We start from the raw sequence: 19,353 nt of genomic DNA, 5'->3' as shown, positions 1-19,353 counted from the left end.
TATGATCTTTTTAATGAAAGCTGAGGCTCTGGAGAAGGATGGAGAGGCCTTTCGATGACCCCACCAAACTCTCTCATTACCCTTCAGGGATGGGCAAACACCCACGCTGATAAACACTCGACTAATGGACGAGGCTCTACATCATAAACCATGCCTCCCCGTTTGCGCTAATTGTCCTCCTTGTCACCGCTCCTTGCAGAGTGACAAATGATTGGGTTTTAATGGAGATCGGATTCCCCTGTCGCTCTTCAGTAATCCCTCGAAGCCAAGGATGAGTCGTGTAGACAGGACAGGGCGCGTGGTGGAGCAGCCTTCGAAGGAGATGTTCCCTCTGTACCTGCGTCATCCGTAACAGCCAGTCCGGACCGATTTCCCCCCGGGGCATATTTTTCTCAGCCAAAGCCACTTCGTTTCCTCTAGCGGGAGCGATATTTATCCTTCCTCAGTGCCGCGAGACCAAGCAAATGCTTGATAGAATTAAAAGGCAACTCATTTAAAACCGATGCAGGAGTGGCAGTTAGATTACCTGGGAAACTCGTGGCTGTAGGGTCGTTTTCCAGTCTTAATTTGGTAAGGACTAAAAATAGGACCCAGTGTTACTTTTGTAAGCGGTCCGCTAAACCAGAAGCTGGCCAGACTTACAGCGTTCAAGGGATGGATGCACGCCCAAACGGTCCCAAAACCTGGGGTCTGGTTGGCGGGATGGATTTCTGCGCGCTCGGCTCTTGAAACCAAGTATTGAAGAAAAAAAGCATCGAATCCCAAGTCCTCAGCTGAAGGTAAAAAAAAAAACAAAACCCAACCCACCCTGTTATACGTGCGGCAAAGACCACTTCTTCCTGCGTCTAGGAGGGAGCGCAGCAGCAGGATAAAGTCCTCCATTATCTCAGGCATTCACACAACGGTTCAGAAGAGTTTACAGAAAGCCTTCATTTACCAGAGGCCACGAAACATCTCGCGGCGCCTGTTACAAACTTCAGAACTATAGAAAAAGAGAAGCATAACAGACGTGTGGCGGTGAGAGCAGGAGAAAGGAAAGCATTGACCTTAGGCCCTGGCAATAGCAAGGAATTTCTTTAGATATAAAGCAAAAAGACAGACTACTATGATTGCTGTTAATGCTGTCTGAAAGAAAAATGTCTTCTCAACCCCAAATCTGTCAATTGAAGCGTAAGCTAAGGAGCAGGACACGGCAACCGGGCGGCTCCGAGCCGCCGGTGCCGCGCCAGCATCGGCGCGCCTCGGCTGGCATTGCATCCTGCCGAGACCGAGCTCCGGCGTTTCGAGGACGGCAATTAGCAGGGCAGCCAGAGACCGTCACGCAGGAATCCTTTCTTGCTGCTCATCTGCAGAGGCCGGCAAAGGAGCCGCGGAACTTGGCATCGACGCTCCTCTGCCCTGGGAAAAGCGTGCTGGCCCATCTGTGGGTCCAGCAGGACAAAATGATTGTCACATCAGAGGCTTTATTCTCCCTTGGAAAACAAAAAAGCACAGAGATTTACCTGGGAGGTTTGTCAGGAAGGAAATCAAACAAACAAACCCCTCTTCAAAACCGATCTCGGTGAGTTAATGATGGAAGAAGACTGCAAGATCCAGCTGGGTGAAAAAAATCTTCCAGCTGAGATTCGCTGACAGCCTCCCAGAGCTAGGAAGTTATTAAAAATCTCGCCCCAGGGAAGGGCCCCCTCTCTGCGTTACCGGCTCCCGTTGCCCAGATGATGATTCTGAGATTTTTCTGAGGTGTTTTCATTTCAGTAAAGAAAACGGATTTTGCTTTCCAAAAACCCCATCCCTAACTTAGCTTCTCCGCGCGATTTTCTTATTCTCTATTTTTTTTTTTTAGCTGCAACTGCAATCAAACGGAACAGTAATTTCCCATGCTTAAGCGGTGCGTTTCGTTTTGGGGTGCCTTGCGGGCGCGCACCTCCACGCGCCGCCGACGTGCAGCCAGCCCTCGGTGCAGCCCGCAGCTCCCGCAAGGCGGCACGACGCGGCGTTTTCGGCAGAGCGAGGCGGAAGGGGAAGGGTCTCGGGCGAGCCGTTCGGTCAGCGGGGAGGATGGCACCCGGCCTTGTGCGTCTCTCAGCCTCTGCTGGGGTTTGAGCCCGAAACGCAGCCGCCAGGAAGGCATTGGTGGAAACTGGTGGGAAGCAGACTGGTGACACTGGGCCGGCAAAACGTTTCATGTAGCAGCACTGAAACCAGCGAAGCAGGAGCGTCCTGCTCACGTGAGGTCATTTTATTACGCTGTTTTAGCGGGCGGCGTGGAGAACACGACCTTGTCCGTGCCAAGAGGACACGGCTGCATCCCTGGTAGAGCACGCTGGACAAGGCGACCTGTGAGGCAAGGGAGCGGGCTTGTTCAGGAGATACCTGCCTTCCAAAACACACAGTATTTTAGAAAGGAAAAAGAAAAAAAGACATGAAAAGATGGCACTTGGCCACTCCAAGGCCACTGGGGGAGGACGAGAAGAAATCGGTTGAACTCAGTGGAAATAAGGTCTGCCGGTCGGCTGTCAGATTGCTATAGGAGCAATGCTGGAACCGGCCACCAAGGGAGGGCAAAGAGCCTCCGAGGCCGAGGGTCTCCATGAGCAGTTAAAGACCCTTTTCCCAGGGGCTCCCTCTCGGTGCTGGGGCACGGGCTTGCGCTCCCTGAGATCCCGTCCAGCCCCGGCCCGTGTCGCTGGGCAGGCACAGGAATCCTCCTTTCCTGCAGTGCACCCGCCCCTGGTTTGGATTCGATCCCCTCTTAAAAGCCATCGCTTATTATAGGATCGCATTATGTTACCAAACGTCGCCAAAAGCCAGATCGTTAACGGACAGACCAGGAGGTGAGGGTGCGCCCGTGGGAGCCCGCCTCATCGGCTGGCCTCCTTATCCGCGCGGCGCGGTTTCCAGTCCCAGAGGAGCGGAGCGGCATCTCAATTACCTATCTCTTTCTTTATCACGCTGCTGGAGTAATCAGGGTCCCAAGCTCTAACCTGCTAAATATCACTCGGCGGCAAAGAGACGAACGCGCGCTAATTGCAGAGCAAAGGTAGAGCCGGGCTCGGGAGCGTCGCTCCTCTGCTGCCGGACCCCAGCAGGTACGCAGGGCCAGCTCGGCGGTTGCCCGGGGACCTGCTCCCATCGCTGTGCGCATTTTGCACGGCAGCGGCACCTCGGCTAAGCCCGCCGGGGAGGCCCACCAGGCTTTTGGAGGTGAAGCGCGTGAACCGGCGGAACGAGCATGGGGGGCTTGGCACTGCCCTGCTCTGTCCTCTGGGTCCGGGCTGTGCACACACGGTAGCAGAGTCTGCAGCCACGTTTGTTTTTTTTTCCCCGAAAGCCACAGTTTTTCCCTAAAGCGCTGCCCTCCTCCTTGGGGTTTTGCAAACGCAGCTCTGGCAAGGGTCGGGAGTGGAGCCCCGTGTCCCTCGCTCCCTTGATGGTAGCTGCAGCTAATCCGTGTTAGATCATCCCGCCTAACCTGTTGGGCTGTAAATCGCTTCCCGCTGAGCACCCGTAACACGCAGATTGGAGGTAACTTTACTCCAGAGAGCCAATTAGTGCAAATCTAGGCCCGGTAATCACAGCGTGATAAGATCCCGGCTGCTGCTATCTCTGGGCAGATAAGGCACCAGGAAGCAATGCCTTAATGCAATGGCAGTTATTATTACAGCTTCACCTCTGTCCTGCAAAGCCTTTGGGAAGTTCAGCGTCGGGCGCCGTGGGGGTGCCACGGCTCCGGGAGCAGGGAAGGAGCCGCGGCCAAGAGCTGCAGATGCCCGTGCAGAGCATGGATGTCGCCCCGCTGAGCTTCTCTCTGCTCCAGCCTCTGCACGGAGATGGACGTCTCCTCCTTGGCTTGCAATAGCCCACTCTCCAGCCTCTTGGTGGGAGGCAGACTTCAGCAGGCAAGTCTTTATCTGGCGGGGTGTTTGCACCGTGCCTGGCGGAACGGAAGGTGCTGGGGCCGGGGGCACGGGCCCTTTCTGCAAGCCCGAGGAGGAGGGACGCACCCTGGTGCTAGGAAGGCTGGAAACCCCTTGGCGTTGCCTTTATTTTAGCCGTGGGGTAAGGTGCGAGCGCTCCGGCTGATGTCTTTGGTTTACGCTTTCCCTCTACCAGGGATAAGGAGTGGAGGGTCCAGAGCAGATTTGGTTGTGGGGGAAAAAGAGGATTTCTGTACAGGAAAGAGTGCCTGGGCAGGGCTACTGGCCGTTTCAAGCCTCCCTGCTGTGCTGGATTAGCTTACCTGAATACAAGTGAAATTGGGGTTAGGCACACGCTTTAGAGGCGTTCACGTCTTTGGAGCTGATGCGCTTTTGAGAACGGTAACGCATCGGCCCGTCTCTGAATCTCGGAGGAATTTGCAAACCGGCCCAAATTTCTCCTCTGATTCCAGCCCCCAGCAATAGGACGAGATAATTATTCCCACGTTATGAAACCTGAAACTGAGGCTCGTGCGTCTCGCTTACAGATGTGCGAGGGGGCTGCAGCTCTTCTAGTTTCTGTCGGCGTAAATCGGGATTAATTCAGAAGAAGCCAGCGTGGGGATTTTCGTGTTAAGAAAATACTCCCAAGGACTGTGTGTTCTGAATTAGATGGGTAGAGGACAGCGAGCAAAGCAAAGAAAGCGTAAATGCCGTCCTGCAGAACGTCCCTGGGATACATTGCGCGTGTGGGGACGTCGCAGCGAGGCCGAAGCGAAGGGCAGCGCGACGTTGCACCCAGGGCTGCTCTGGAGCTGGGCTCTGGGTATTCAGTATGCGTGAAGTGTGCGGCTTGAACCCACCGGTTAGAGTAATTGTTATGAAATTAGAAGCCGTATAACACCGGGAACGGAGTAGTAAAGGATCCTAAACCTCCCTGACGGTTCTGGTTGTTAATGTCTGCCTGTAGCTTAATTACACCATCAATTCCATTAAATAGTGCGGTAACTAACTGGGATTTAATGAATACATAGAAAAGAATAAATTGGACTTACAGTGTAACTGATGTCCCTTTATGGAATCAGAAGGAGCTGGAACGGAGATTCAATTTCAGCTAAGTAAAATTAGGGAAAGAAATAAATAAAAATTAAAAGCCCGACCCGTGGCGGCAGCGGCTCCAAAACCGAGGTGCCTTGGGGTGGCACTGCCCGCAGGCTGTGACACCCCACGCAGGGCGCGGGCCGGAGCCGAGGCTCCCCGAAAAGGGGCACGAACCCGGCGAGCGCAGCATAGCTAACCGGGGGCCGGCGCGCTATCCGGCGCCCCGGCCCTGCCGGCACTCGGCTCCCTGGAGGAAGGAGCAGGCTGTCCCAGCACGGCCAGGGTGGTCCTGATGCTCTGCGTCTTCCTACGGAATATAGGCATGTCCCTTTCCTTTCTTGGTTTTTTTAACTCCGCATTTCAGTGAAAGATGTGTTTGCTTTTTTTGCTTAAATAACTACACACTGTTTGCTCTAGAGGTGTTGGAGCACCCGGCCAAATTTCCTCTGTGTTGACGAGAAGCAAACAGTCCAGCGGAAAACGAGTTCCCGGCAACAAGCGATGTTTGCAGAGAAAATCCAGAGGCGTTTCGGCGTGTTCAGAGCTGTTGCCTCGCTGAGAGGGAACACTGACCCTGCTTGTTCTGCCTCACGATGAACTCCACGCAAGAGAGCTGCGGCATCCTGGCATAACCAGAGGAGGGACGTACGCTGCTAGGCGAGCTGACACCGAGCAGCACACGACGCCGGTTTTGGCATGAGACGAGCCGTCTCCCACGTGAACCGCAACAGGTTGAGCGGGAAGGTCTGTCGGGAGGGAATGAGCTGTTCCCATAGCGAGCGCGCTGCGCGGGCTTAACTATTTTGCTTTACAAGGCGTTGCAGACAAGACCCAAGTTACTGGAGAGCATCTTTCCTTTGGCAAGCGCGTTCCTTGCGCTGCCGAGTCATCAAGTGGCCGAGTTAATGAGGAAAGAGCGGCTTTCAGCCGCTCGCCCCTGCTCCTGGAGTTTTCCCTGGCCGGAGCAAGCCTGAACCTGCCAAGCCAGGGGTTGCTCCCATTATCCGGGCGGTGATCCGCCTATTGTCAGCGCTTGGCAGACACGCAAGCAGCAGCAGCAGCAGCAGCAGCAGCAACCCGCGCGGGAGGGCAGCGCGCTGGAGGCATCGCTCTGGGGCTGTCAATTCAGCCTCTCTCGCCGGCGCTAACCACGCTTTCAAATTATAATAAAGCACAAAGGGAGCTCAGGCAGAAAGGTAACAAGCTGTGCTGCCGGGGAGCAGCCTCGGCTGAAAGCTTCACTCTGCGGAGCACCGAACACACGGCAGGCTGCAAATTCCCCTCCTCTGCTGCTCGTGGGTCGCGGCCATCTCCCCAGCCCCCCCATCTGTTGGCCTCTCCACAAACCGCTCCCGGGCTCCTGCTCAGCAGATGACACCGGAATTTTTTTCCCCTTTAAACCCAGTTGAAATCATTGCTCGCTGACAGCTCGGCCTCCCACAGACGGCCGAGCGTGCCGCGTAGGCATGTGCAAAAATAGATGTGCTCCTCCCTGCGCCCCCTCCCAGGGCGAGCGGGGCCGGGGGGTACCCCGAGGGCTGCGGGCATCAATCGGGGGGGAGGCTCGGCGGCTTTAGGCTTTGCCGCTTGCTCTTCCCTGCCCGCCTTTGGCATGTGAGCTGCAGGCAGGAGGGGTGGCGCGGGCAGCAGCCTTCCCCCACCTCCCCGCTTCCCGATGATACAATATCCTTCTTTCCCCGTATCCCGGTCGTAAGGCGGGGATGCGGCGAGCCAGCGGCAGTGACCGATGCGAGGGGCTGATTGTCTGTATGGCGATGCTGAAAGGGGTCGCGACTCCCTAAGTGCTCGTCAGGATGAAGGATGACAGCCCCAGACAACGAGACGCTTCCCTCCTCTCCCGCTGCTAATGAGTGCTCGGGTGGCCTGGGCTGCCGGTGGTTTTACTTTATTTTCCCTCTGTTATTTCGCTGCCTATTTATTTGTTTAATTAATTTATTTATTTTAGGTTTCTCCCTCCTTTCGCCCTCCCCCCGCCTCCATCCTTTCCCTGCCTCCCTCTGGCTTCTGCAGCTATTTGTCTTGGATCCCGAGCAGTTAGCGCTCTGCAAATTTAATTAGGCGCTTGGATGGAACCCGAAAGCTGAGAGCCTCTGCCCAAATCGAGTCTGCAAGAGCCCCCCGGCCCCCCGCAGCCCCTCTCTCCTAAGGCTGCTTTGCATGGGCAGGGGGGACACGGGACCCCCCGGGGTGCTGGTGGCATTGCCCTGGTCCCAGGGGGGGCACGCTGCCACCTCCACCACCGACAGACGACGCCTTTTGTTCCCAGAGGAGGAACTGGGATGAAAATGGAAGTGCGTTTGTCAGAAGAAGCCTCTCCCTGGCTGCTTTTCCCCCAGAACCACCCCCCGAATTAGCTGGAGGGTAGGGGCTAGCGCTTTCTCTGCTGGCTTGCTGGCCATCAGCTAAGCAGCAAAAAGCAATGGGTGTATCTTCAATTTCCAGCCACAGAAAGCAGAGGGGGGAAATGCTGGCCCGTGCCCCCAGCAGCGCGCGCTGCCGGCTCCTCAGACGGCCCGCGGGCAGCAACCTCAGGTGAGGCAGAGGAGGATGCCCGGGTGCTGGCACAGTGGCCAGAGAGCCGGAGCGGCTCCAGGGGTGGTGACCGAAGCCAGCGAAGCAGGCTCAGGGGAGGAGGAGGAGGAGATCTCTCCAAACCTGGGTTGTTGCTCTTCCCTGAAGTTTTGCTTTCCTGCCTTTTTCCAATGCTTCTCAGACATGAGCTTTATCTGGCTTTGAAGGTCTTATTCTGGGGACGCCGCCTTTAAAAAACCAAACCAAACGACCCCCGCAACCCCAGCGGCATCCTCCCCCGGTCTGCGGCGACACAAACGAGCGATTCTCATGCGCTGGTGCGAGTGCCTTTTGGAGGCGCGACGGAAGGTGCCCCGGCCGTGGCACCCGGCTGCTCAAACCAACCTGCGCGCCGCTGGCGGGCCCACGCGTTTGTACAGCCGCAATGAGGCATGCTGGGGTTTTTTTCTTCTTCTTCCCTACTCTATTTGAGAAATAATTTTGGTCTTTTAAGTCCCTGCCTTTTTTGATCGGGTTTTTTGGTTGGTTTTTTTTCCCCTCCTCCTGATTACCGAGCAATAGGACTTGCCCTGCCTTTATTCGTTACGTGATGTTGCATTATAAGAGCCCAGCATCAGCAGGGAGCTGAAGAGCGGACAGGACGGGTACGGGAGGGATGCGGCGGTACCTGTCAGCAGAGCCGGGGCTGCGGCCCCCCCGAGCATCCCCGTCGATCGCCCCTGCTTAAAAGGTGGCCCCGGAACAGTCAATAGCGAGGAGACCCCATCAACCCCCTCTTCATTTTCTATCAAACGAGGAGATGCTCGGGAAAGCGCAAGCGCTGCCTTCCCCCGGCATTAGCACATAAAGGCTTGGAAGTGTGAGCAGGCACTAATAAATTACTCACCGAATTGACAGTCTGGGGTTTGGTTTTTTCTCTGCTGTAAACCAAGTAAAAAATACGCCAGGCTCTTTCTCGCCTCTCTCTCCTTTTTTTTAAAAGGATCACTTAGACGCAGGGACTCCAACGTGAATAAACTCAGATTTATGTCCCCATCAGTCGGATCCTTAAACTTCCTAAGTACTTAAGACGTACACATTTTAACTTGAAAAATTACCAGGTTTGTCTAAAGGAAAATTTCTAACATAAAACAGGAAACTCATTTGAAGGGAGAAATTCTCCAATGAAGCGAACCCAGGCAGTCATAAAAAAGTTAAACCAGGCATAAAGGGAAATGTCAGATGTGTGGGAGAGCCAGATGTCTCTCTATTTTTTCTCTTTTTTTATATTTTTATAACCCAGATCAGATTATAGGAGAATACATGAATGTATCAAACAAGGAGGGGTACGCGGTGAGAGGAGGAGAATTTCGCTTCCAGCCTTTAACTTGATGTAATGCGGAGCGCTCTACAAAGAAAAACATTTTTTTACTTCTAAATAAAGCACTTGAGAGTGACACGTTTATTGCTGGCAAAGAATTACTCAAATAAGAGACATTGTCAGCTATTTATTTTAAAAGCTTTTTTTTTTTTTTTTTGAGTTTGGGAAAAAAGAAAGATCGAAACCCCTTTCCATTCTTCTCGATATTCCCTTAAAAGCTTTCCAAAAAAGCATTTTTTTCCGCTCCTAAGCTGCCATTCTGGCGTTGCCAGGGCTCCGCGGGCACGAGGGACCCTCGTGGGGAGCTGGGACCACAGGGTTCCCGCCTGCGGGATGCAGGGATGGGGGGGGACCGCAGGGTTCCCGCCTGCGGGATGCAGGGATGGGGGGGGATCGCAGCCCGGGAAAAGCCCCGGGGGTCTCGCCAAAGGTTGCCCGCCTGGGCTGTGCTCTTGCCACTCCACTGAGGTTTAATTATGATATCTCCCAGGCTTCTCGCGTGATGCGGATGGCCGAGGTGGGTTGAAACGCGTGGGCGCTGAGGTCCTGAAGCCCCGAGACGTCTCGCAAACAGCCTTTGCGCCCCTTTCCACTGAAGCTGGCGTTCCCAGCTGCCTGTTCCTCGCCGCCGCCGAGGCCGGCAGTGCCTCCGCGAGCGGTTTCCAGGAGGGAAAGAGAAATGGAGACCCCGAGGCTTTCCCGGCTGGGAACGCAGCAACCTGTAAATAACACGGCCCGCAAGTTGAGCAAAGCGCTGCACGCTGTGCCGTTCCCTGGGACTTTACGGTATTAAATGCACAGTCGCTCGTATACCTATTTATCCAAAGCAGTGTGAGTCCCCAGAGCCTGTGGCTAAAATGTGCCACGCTAATTTGTTTCCGGAGGAATGGGAGTAAAGAAGGCAGAGAGAGGAACGGGCAACGGTGCCTTTCCCGGGGTGTGCGGGCAGGGATGCGATGGGGTGGGACGGGGCCGGTTGGGGCCGTGCTGACGTTCCGGAGCTCAAGTCTGGGATGAGAGGTTTCGGGGTGTTGAGAGACTTTGCGAGATGAGAGACCCCGTCGCTGCCACGTAGCTCGCACCGGGGAAAGGCGCTCAGGGCGCCGGGGCTGGCAGCACGTCCAGACGTCAGAGCAAACGGCCGACGCAACCCGAAACATTTGGAAAGCCGTGATCGTTCCTACAAGGTCGGGCAATGTGAAACGCCTCGTTGCTCTGCTCAGACACCGAGCCCTGTCTTTAACCAAGCTTTTAATGTCAGTTCCTACAGCCGAAACGGCACAGCGTTAGCGTACCCGCCAAGGCGTCCCAGTTAAGCTCTCCTACGAGCGCAGTTTAAGCTCCTTTCTCAGCCTACGGCACGTTTCTCCTCTCTCTCTTGCGAAAAAAAAGGGAAGGAAAACAGGTCTTCCCACGTCAGGCTGCAGAGAGTCTCCCCGGTTGCACGCGGGCCGGTTTTCACAACACGGCAAATCTGTTTAACCCCGCGGAACCGCATCCCTGCGGCACGGAGCCAGCGCGGCCGGCCCCCTTTCTCAGCGGGAGCTCGGGGCAGCCCCCCTTCGTGACGCCTGCGGTCCGGCGTGGGCTCGGCGTCAGCCGGAGGGAGGGAGCGTGGACCGCGCGGAGACGCAGGAGGCCAAGGACGGGACCTGAATCCTTGGCTTCACCCTTGGCTTGCCCTCCCCTCTCTGTCTAACTCCAAATACCCTTTAATTCGTCTGTACCATTTTGTATTTTCTTTTCATTAGCTTTTCATCTCGGCTACTTTCTTTCCCCTGTAGACGATTCCATTTCTTTTGCTTTCCCCCTTTTCGCTTCCTTTTAGTCTATAATTGGATCATTTGCAGTTTATAGGAAGGATGAGAAACAAAAGGTATTGACAACCTACGCATCCAAAATTATGTGTCAAGCTCAAAAAAAAGGAGATGAAAAGAAAATCTGGGTCCTCGTTCTTTGCATTCTGATTTCTGAATCCGCGGAGCTCATTAGTTTTCCGTGTTCGGGGCTTTCTCTGTGTCTGTGGAAACTAGAAACCTACTTTTAAGAAGAGCTGTAGTCGGTTGACTCCAGCGGCTGGGGATTGACGAGAGACAGCGATGTAAAAGACCATGGTAACTGTTCAGCATTAAACCCCTCGTCCCTTCGGTGGGTGAAGCTTTACATTCAGGCCCAACGCCTTTCACGCCGGCCCTTGAAAAAGGTGATCGGTTATTCTCTGGAAGGAAACGAATGGGGGTTTTGATGTGGATTACTTCTACTCGGAGCGAGTGGCTCGTCACTAATCGGGCGACGACTGCCTGCCAGGGCGGCACCACACAAAACACTCGTTCCCAGCGCAACAGGCGCTCCCAGCAAATCCGCGGCTGCAATTCCCGACTTTCAGCTTCATTTGCTGAGAAACCGAGTCGCTGCCATTCCTGCCGAACTTGGGGTCCTGCAGCTCCATCTCCGGAGCGTGACTTCTATCGGCTCAAGCCCAACGGCCCCTTCCTGGCATCCCGGCACGGAGCCGGCCGGGCCGCCCGGAGTCAGGGACCGAAGGTGGATGCCGGCGCGGAGCGGCTGTGTTCGGGACAACCTGCGGGCGCCTGACCAAGGCTCAGACCAATTACTGCTGGCATGAGCCCAAGCCATCCATCTCAGCAAACTTCCCTCCAGGGGCCACCCCATTAGTAGCAAATAACTAATTATTGCTGTCAGCTTTAATAAAAAAACATTAGTTGAAGGATATTCCCCCCCACCCCCCACCCCCCCGTAACTTTCCAACGCTGTATAAATTACTGGAGTCGAAACTAACTTCTAAATTGAGTAATCCCAGACATTTGTCAGACTCCAAGAAATGCTTTAATTAGTGTTGGTTAATAAAGTGTTTAGGTAATTAGGAGAACATTTGTCCTGCCTGTGCATTTTTTTCCCTCTTGCTTACGACAACTCAAAAAAATTAATTGGAGTCCAGGCTTCAAGAATTAGTGGCCTTTATTTTTTTTTTTATTTTATTTTTTTTTTACTCTTCCTTTGTAATAAAGTATTGGCGAGACTATTAATGATTACTGGTGGAAGTCGTCTCTACCCATCGAGTTCTGGAAGTTTTTCCTCCTCTTCCTGGCTGTTTTTTCCGACACGGGGAGCACGGGGAGCGGGAGCGCACCGGCTCTCGGGGGACGGATCAAAAGCAGCCGCAGCAGCTGGTTCCCCGCGGGGTGCCGGGAAGGATGCGCTCGGGGAGCATCTCTTGTCTGCGGCAAATGCGGCGGTGCCAGCCACGCGTCTTTCTGGCAGCTCCTCCTGGGCCAAGGAAGCAGGAGCCTCGCTTCGCTTCCAGCCCGGAAACCTGTCACTCCGCCAGAAATCGGCACGTGAAGCCTCACCGTGTTCCCCCCCCTCCCCGTACCCTAACGCCGCCGCTGACAGCTGCCGCCAGCGCCAACGGTCCGTGGCGTGCGCCGCGGCAGCCGTTTCGCGCTCACAACCTTGCCTCGGCTTCGAACGGCTGCCCGTGCCCGTCGCCCGGTACCGACCCGACCCGACCCGACCGGACGGGACTGCGGGAGCAGGGCTGGCGGGGAAAGAGTTAAGGGCAGCCTTGGCTGGTGGAGGAGCACAGCTGCTTGCTGTGAGTGGGGATTTGCAGACAGGCTGTGGGGAATTAGGGCCTGCCATGGCTATAAAAAGGGCTGGTGCTGGGCCCACAGAAGGCTCTGATGGCTGAGGGGGAGGTTTGGATGCTGGAGGGAGGACAGGAGCAGAGAGGAAGGGTTGGTTTTAGAAGTGTTTGCTAACAGGGCTAACAGCAAGGTAGCCCCTAGCAGACCTGCAGCGCTTTCTCCGGACAAGGCGACCGAGACCGCAGGGCAGTGAGCAAGCCCGGGAGGTGAGCGCGGTGTCGGGCACGGAGGTGAGGCTTTTGGGCGCTCGCTGGGTCCAGGCTCCTCTCAGGCTTTCCACCTTGCACTTGTGCTGTGGGAAGCTCTCCTCTGCTCTTGAAGCAGCTCTCTCTGCGACTGGCTCTCCCACAGCTATTTTAGCAGCCAGCTTAAACCAGCTCAACTCGTTGGGCTTTACTTGGTGGAGAACAGAGGTGTTTGACAGATGCTTATGCTTCAGATTTTAAAAATCTAAGGGCCAGTTAGTCTTGAAGATATCCTCACGGAAAGGTCTTCCCTTTTCCAGTTTAAAAAAAACCACATAGGTGTACTTTGCATCTTGCAAACTGTTTTTAGCGAGAGCTGAAAGCCAACGCTGCGGCTCTCGGCAGGTCCCGGGGCTGTGCCCTAGCTGAATGCTTTGCATTAGTTATTGCATCTCGGCCGTTCCAATCGATACATTAAGTGACTCTGCAATTAATTTGTTTGTCGGGATTACAGAAGTGTGGGAACAAGGAGAAACACAGGGTTCTCTGGTCTGGCTTGGGCTAATTGCGGAGAGGGTCCCGTCTGCGCCGTGCAGGCAGCCCTAAATCCCTCTGGCTTCACAGCCTAGGAGTCCTTAAGCTCGCTCTACACCAAATCCCAGGTTGTCGTGTCTGTGGCTTCCTCCTTGGAGGAACTCTCTGTTCCTGGTGGCTCGTCCCCTCTGGGGAGAGAAGGGCTGCAGGACGCTGCTCGGCTCTGCAAGGCCAGATGGACGTCCCATCTCCAGGCCTCGGGCTTAGCAGCTAGGCGCAACTCGGAGGGATGCGAAACCCCGCAAAGAGTCCTGGCTCAACTTTTGGCCCCCATATCAGCTGAGCGATGCATGAAGACCCCCTGGGGAATTAAACCCAGCACTTTCCCGTCCTTTAACCCATGGTGATATGTCATGGATCAGCACAATTGGTTCTAATAGCTCCCCAGGTAGATTTGGGAGAGCAACGAGTTGAACATAAAAATCCCTTTATTATTGCCATTTTGCTTTTATATACCCATCAAGCTTTCATATTTAATCTCCTACATCACAATAGCTGATCATTTTTAACATTTGACATTGATAAAGTGCCCGCTGCTATTATTCTGACATACTATAAAACATTACACCCATTTGCAATAGAAAAGGCAAAGAATCAATACTCGGCCCCATTTTCCAGCGCGGCAGTAAATCACAGGGAGCCTAACAAATTGTTTTAAATATAAGCACCTTCAGAACCAATAAAGAACCCGACCGATCCCTGTCCGTCGTCGGACCCGTCAAACATCTCGTTGGTTAAATGGGCGCGTGGGTGTTCACCCGAAAAAGGCCAGCCTGCCACCTCGGTCCCCCAGGAGAAGGTCTTGGGGGGCGCAGCTGGGGGTACTTGTTGCGGGATGCATTGTAAATTCCTTTGGGCAGCTGCCTTGGATGTCAGGGGATGCCTTACGACTTACCTCTGGCAAGGGTGAAGGTTAGTAAGCCCGTGAGCTAAACAAGATTCGGGAGGTGAAGCGCCTCTCACCCGGCAGTACAAAGAAAATTGATGCTCCTGATTCGCCCCAGCTCCGTAGCTGGGCTGCGAGGTCAGGCCTTTCCGTAGGCGTCGCAGAAAATGGTCCCACATCGCTTATTTTTTTTAATGCGTTTGTTGCCGGAGAGCGATGAACTCACTCTAAGCGAGGGCGTCCGCGTTTTCCCCAGGCATTGCTCCCGGGGACGGCGTCACCGCCGTGCCACCTCTCCCGGCAGCACCGGTCGCTCGCCGTGGGCTGGGGACCCCGCCGCGCCTCGGGGCGCTCTCGGGATGCGCCTGGGTGCTGGGTCCTGGCTGCACGAGTGCCTCCGTCGGGCGAGGGCTGAGTTCTCCCAGCGGAATAAGGTATCGCCTGGCATTTCTTACGTGGTTGTCCCTTCTTGTCAGATCCGTGAGCTGCTTAGTCCCTGGGTTTACCCACGCGTTTGCTTTGCTGTGAGTCGTCCGTGTCCCTGCGTAACCTCCGCCTACCCATCTTCTCCCCTGTATACCTCTGCACGGCGGGCGCTTAGTCACGGAAAGGTAAAACGAGAAAGGAAAAAAAAGCGTGTAATTTTTACGTCTGAGATGATGTAAACCTTGCGTGCATAGTTTAAAAACGTTTTCGGCACATCTGCTGTCAAACATCTCCTAAATAACACTGTTTACCTGGGTTGACTGATTTATAGGAACCTGGCTCCCAGACCCCAAGGATGACATTTTAAACGCATCTTCTTTTCATTTGTAAGGGATTAAACGAACATGTTTTGACAAGATTGATCATATGGAGGTTCAGACGATTTCTCTTTGTGGCTTCAATCTATAGCTTGTAGAACTGATAGAATATTATTGTGTCTCATTAAAATAATGCATGGCTGGCAGGCGCCGCTGCACGCGGGAAAACAAACGTTCAGGGAGTTCCCTCTGCCGAGGCCGCCCCGATGCAGCTCCTTGCGGCTGCTCCCGCCTCACCTCCCGTAGCCTCCTGCAGAGATTCGCTTGGTCCTTTATCAGACATTTATTTACCGCGTGCTCCTCGCCGCCGCCCTCCGAAAGGATCGCTCTGAGCCGAATCGTGCCGTCAACGTCAGCTGGGAGTAGGAGGCAGATTCTAATAATTCCTCTGTTTCTCCACTGGAAAGGTATTCCCTCTTTACTGTTCCTGTTATTCTCACCAGTAACTTGGCTGCAGTGGGCTGGAGGTCTCTGGAACCCCTTGGGGTTAGCGGCATTTGTAACGCCTTGCTAAGGTGCTGCACGGCGAGGCCGTCGAAGCGTCAGCGCTCGGTAGCCTTGGATGGCGTGCTGGATGTCCGCCCCCCAGGGCGGCTTTCAGCCCGAGTGTGACTACAATCAGCTTTTAAACTGTTTTCTGCGCAATTGCTGCCGGCGCTGGCAGGACCGTCGGGAACAGAGTAGGAGCGTGGAAAGGAAAACTGCTTCCTCCACAGGTTGAATGCAGAGTCACCAGAAGGCTTTGCAGGGCCGGTCTGGTCCCGGTTCATCCCAAGCGACACGCGTTTTTCTCTCTTGCTAAGTCACGGCCGTTGGTGACATTGCCCTTAGGCACGCAGCCAAATGGAAATGGGAGAGGACTTTTTCTCTCTCTCCTGTGCTCGCTTGTAGACATGACTTATCTCCTTCCTGGCTCGGTCCGGGCTTAGGAAGCCATTACCCTTGGATGGCGGGTGAAGGCAGCAATCTTCTAGGTATTCGCTGGTAATTTGCATTGCTGCATTATGCATGGGCGGAAAACACAGAAATAAAGTACAAGGAACAGGAAATCGTTGTGGTGTTTTTAATCTGAAAGGTGAGATGGAACTGCTGTTTGTAGGCTCCCTTTAATGGCCCCTCAATTGGTAATTAGTGTTGTATTATCGCATATCTTTAATAGAATATTGATGCTGTTGGCAGAGATATAATCCCAGTGTCAAGAGCAATTCGCCTCTTTCCAGCACGTTGCACTTATTACATAGGGGCCCAGCAGAGCCGGTCGTGAGGCTCGGCTGATGCATCTCAAATCAATTAGACGCAGCACTTCACCACAAGTGACTTAGGGTACGTCAGAGAGATGCGTATTAATGATTTGCTTCGGGAGCGTCAACTGCCAGGGAGGAGGTGCCGGCTCGGTCGGGTTCCAGGAGAGCCTCGGGGATCCAAACCGCATCCTGGAGGCGCAGGAGCACGCCTTCCTCGGAGGTACGGCGGAGCCAGGCAGAGCTCTCGGTTCATTTATCAAAGCGCCTTCAGCTTCCATTTGAAAGCAGGTGAAACAATAATAAATACCAAGCAAGGAAAGTTAATCTCTACCCACAGCATTGTAATAAATGGGAAGTTAAACAAAAATCAATGCGGACCTGTTAATTCTGGCCAGCTCCCGAGTCCTCTCTGGAGCTGAATTCAGCCCCGGCGGGATGCAGTGCCCAGCCCCTTCCCTCGGGCCACGGGCATCCTCTCCCTGACACGGGGCGTTATTCCCCCGGCACTGGGAAGCTACACCTTCACAAGAGCCTTTTCTCCGGCTTTGCCGGAGCCTGAGAGGTCTCATTTGGCAATGAGCGTCAGACTCTCCAATTATTTAGCTGAGGTCACTTTACTTCTTGTACCTCGGGACTATTAGCAGAATTGCTTAATGAATTGCATCCCATCTCTTCCTGATGCACACGGGCACGGATCAGGAAGATAATACGGTCCTCCAGCAATTGCCTCTCAAACGACAGCAAAGGGAAATAGGGATCGATACTTCCCCTGCTATCTCCACCCACTGAAGACCGTGGTGTTTCTGGCTCTCCGCGCGTGCTGCTCTCCCTCCTTCCCCTCGGCTGCGAGAGCCGAGCATGCCGGAGCCCTCCTTTCCCCTCGCTCTCGTCAAGGATTTCTCAGCCGTCTTTCAAGGGCACTCGCAGCCCAGGGGCGGTGGAGCGCAGACAGCATCCTTCAGCCCGTCTGATGGCAGCGCCGCCACGGCTCTGCCGTGCTGGGAAAGGCTTTCCGCAGGGGCTCCGCCGTAACAGCGGGAACCTTTAACTCCCTGCTTCTCCCTCTGCTCCCCGAGCCCACGGACGCGCAGCGAGATCCCTGGTGGGGCTCCGGCCGTGATTTCTCCCCCGGGACGGCTCCTCCGTTGCCACCTCTTGCCGGGGTGGCACTCGCGGCTCTGATGGATGTGTTTGCGGGAAGAGCGTCGCGTCCCAGCGGAGCGATGTTGTGCGTGTTCCCGGTACATCGTAATGTCAAATATCAATCATGCATGATAAACACAGTTTGAAAGCAAAGGACGCTTCAGAAGAACAGGCGAGAGGAATTTCAGGGCTAATTCAGACCTCGTGAGAGACCCGGTCTCCTAAGAGCAGGACGGTGCTGGAGAGGTGACCCCCAACAGTGGTTCCTGGAGGAACTGGGGTTTCTGTGCAAGCTCAGCACCTTTGTTTTCCCCCTGGGACAAAAGAATTTGATTACTGCAGAAACCATTGTACCGAGACAGCCGTAAACAACATCCCGCGCTCAAGGCCGAGGTAAGTATCCCCAAACCCGGTAAACTTCTGGGTTGGTAAAATCGCTTCTGGGGAGCCTTTCAGGACAGCGAGGACTTCTCTTTCCGCAGGACCTTAGAAGTCCTTCTCGGACTCTTGGACTGACTCTCCCTTGTCCCCCCGCTTCCCTCCACCGAGGGGAGCTGCAAACCCATCTCAGAAGGGAAGATGGTTCAAGCTTTGGGCTCAGGCTTGGGCCTCCTGTTCTGGCGACAGCCCTCTTCCTCCCGAGGACATCCCCGCAGCCATGGCTGCGTTGCCTCCCGAGTCGCCCATGCTCCAGCCTGACCCTCCCTTCGGATCCGGCGTTGTTCGCTCCTTCACCCACGAGCGCTGGTTGAACGACGACCCGTGGATGCCTCCTCCGACATCAGCCTGCGTCAGGCCACCTCGAACAAGCTTGTGCCGGAGCAGGCGCGGTAAATCTGCTGGGGTTTTGCCGCTTCCATTTGCGCGTCTCCCTGATTTATTTCTTGTTTCCCTTTCGGTGCCTTCAGCCTCAATTAAGGAAAATAGCTTAGTATGTGCCTGCATTCCAGTCCTAGTCCCATTGACATTTACACTTGAGCGTGGTTTTTTGAAGCACCCTCCTGTACGGGAACCTTTAAATAGCCTTGTTTCCATTTTGTTGCGTGTCAGTGTGGATGACAAGGTACAAAACTCTCCGGGAGACGGAGCGAGGAGGTCACGCGTGCACAGGCGGCAGAACCCGCTCCTCTTTCTGCAGAAACCCGCTTTCGACAACTCGTTTGTCTCCTGTGCTTTCTGCGAGACTCGGAGGCGTACCACCCGAGCTCCGTGGATGTGAAAGAGAAGGCCTGCACAAATAGAGCGTAACTACCAGCTCCGAAATTCAGCAGGCTGGAAGCATTCGTGCCGTGGCCCGGCACGTGTGGGGCACCAGTCACGGCGGCGCGTGGCACGCGGGCTCTCTGCCGCTGGAGGGATGCGGTGCTGCACAGCATCCCGTTCCCATCGACCCCCCCGTGGGATTTGGAGCTCTTGGAAAACTTGATCCGCAGTCTTTAAACAAATCCCGGAGCTGGGGTGCGGTGGATGGGAGCCACTAGCGGGCAATTTCTGCTTCAGAACACTCCCCGTGAGTTTCAGAGCCTGGATGTATTTAACTTTTGGCAAAACACCAGCAATCAGAAATCTTTTCTTCGTAGACACAAAAGCGTCTGCGGTGAGGTCTCCCAGATAATGACGGTGATGCACATTAGCATATATTTTCTTGAGAACTGAACTGTCATAAGGCTAGCCTTGAAAGCTATTCGGAGTATTTACAGCTTTTATGAGGCCCCCCGGGAGAGAATAATCTTAAAGTACTGCAGACACTGCTTGGAAGAACTGTGAAAAACATTCAATTTAGGAACAATTTTGCCTCCATCTAGCTATTTTTTGTAAGCGCTTGCTCCCACCGCCGGTTATTTCCCCACCTAGACCTCCTCTGCCATAGCAGTGGGTCACAGCCGAAGTGATTCCGAT

Source organism: Gymnogyps californianus, chromosome 25 (assembly GCF_018139145.2).
Source record: "Gymnogyps californianus isolate 813 chromosome 25, ASM1813914v2, whole genome shotgun sequence".
Lineage (NCBI taxonomy): Eukaryota > Metazoa > Chordata > Aves > Accipitriformes > Cathartidae > Gymnogyps > Gymnogyps californianus.
The sequence above is the reverse complement of the archived record's forward strand: the minus strand, read 5'-3'. Positions refer to the sequence as shown.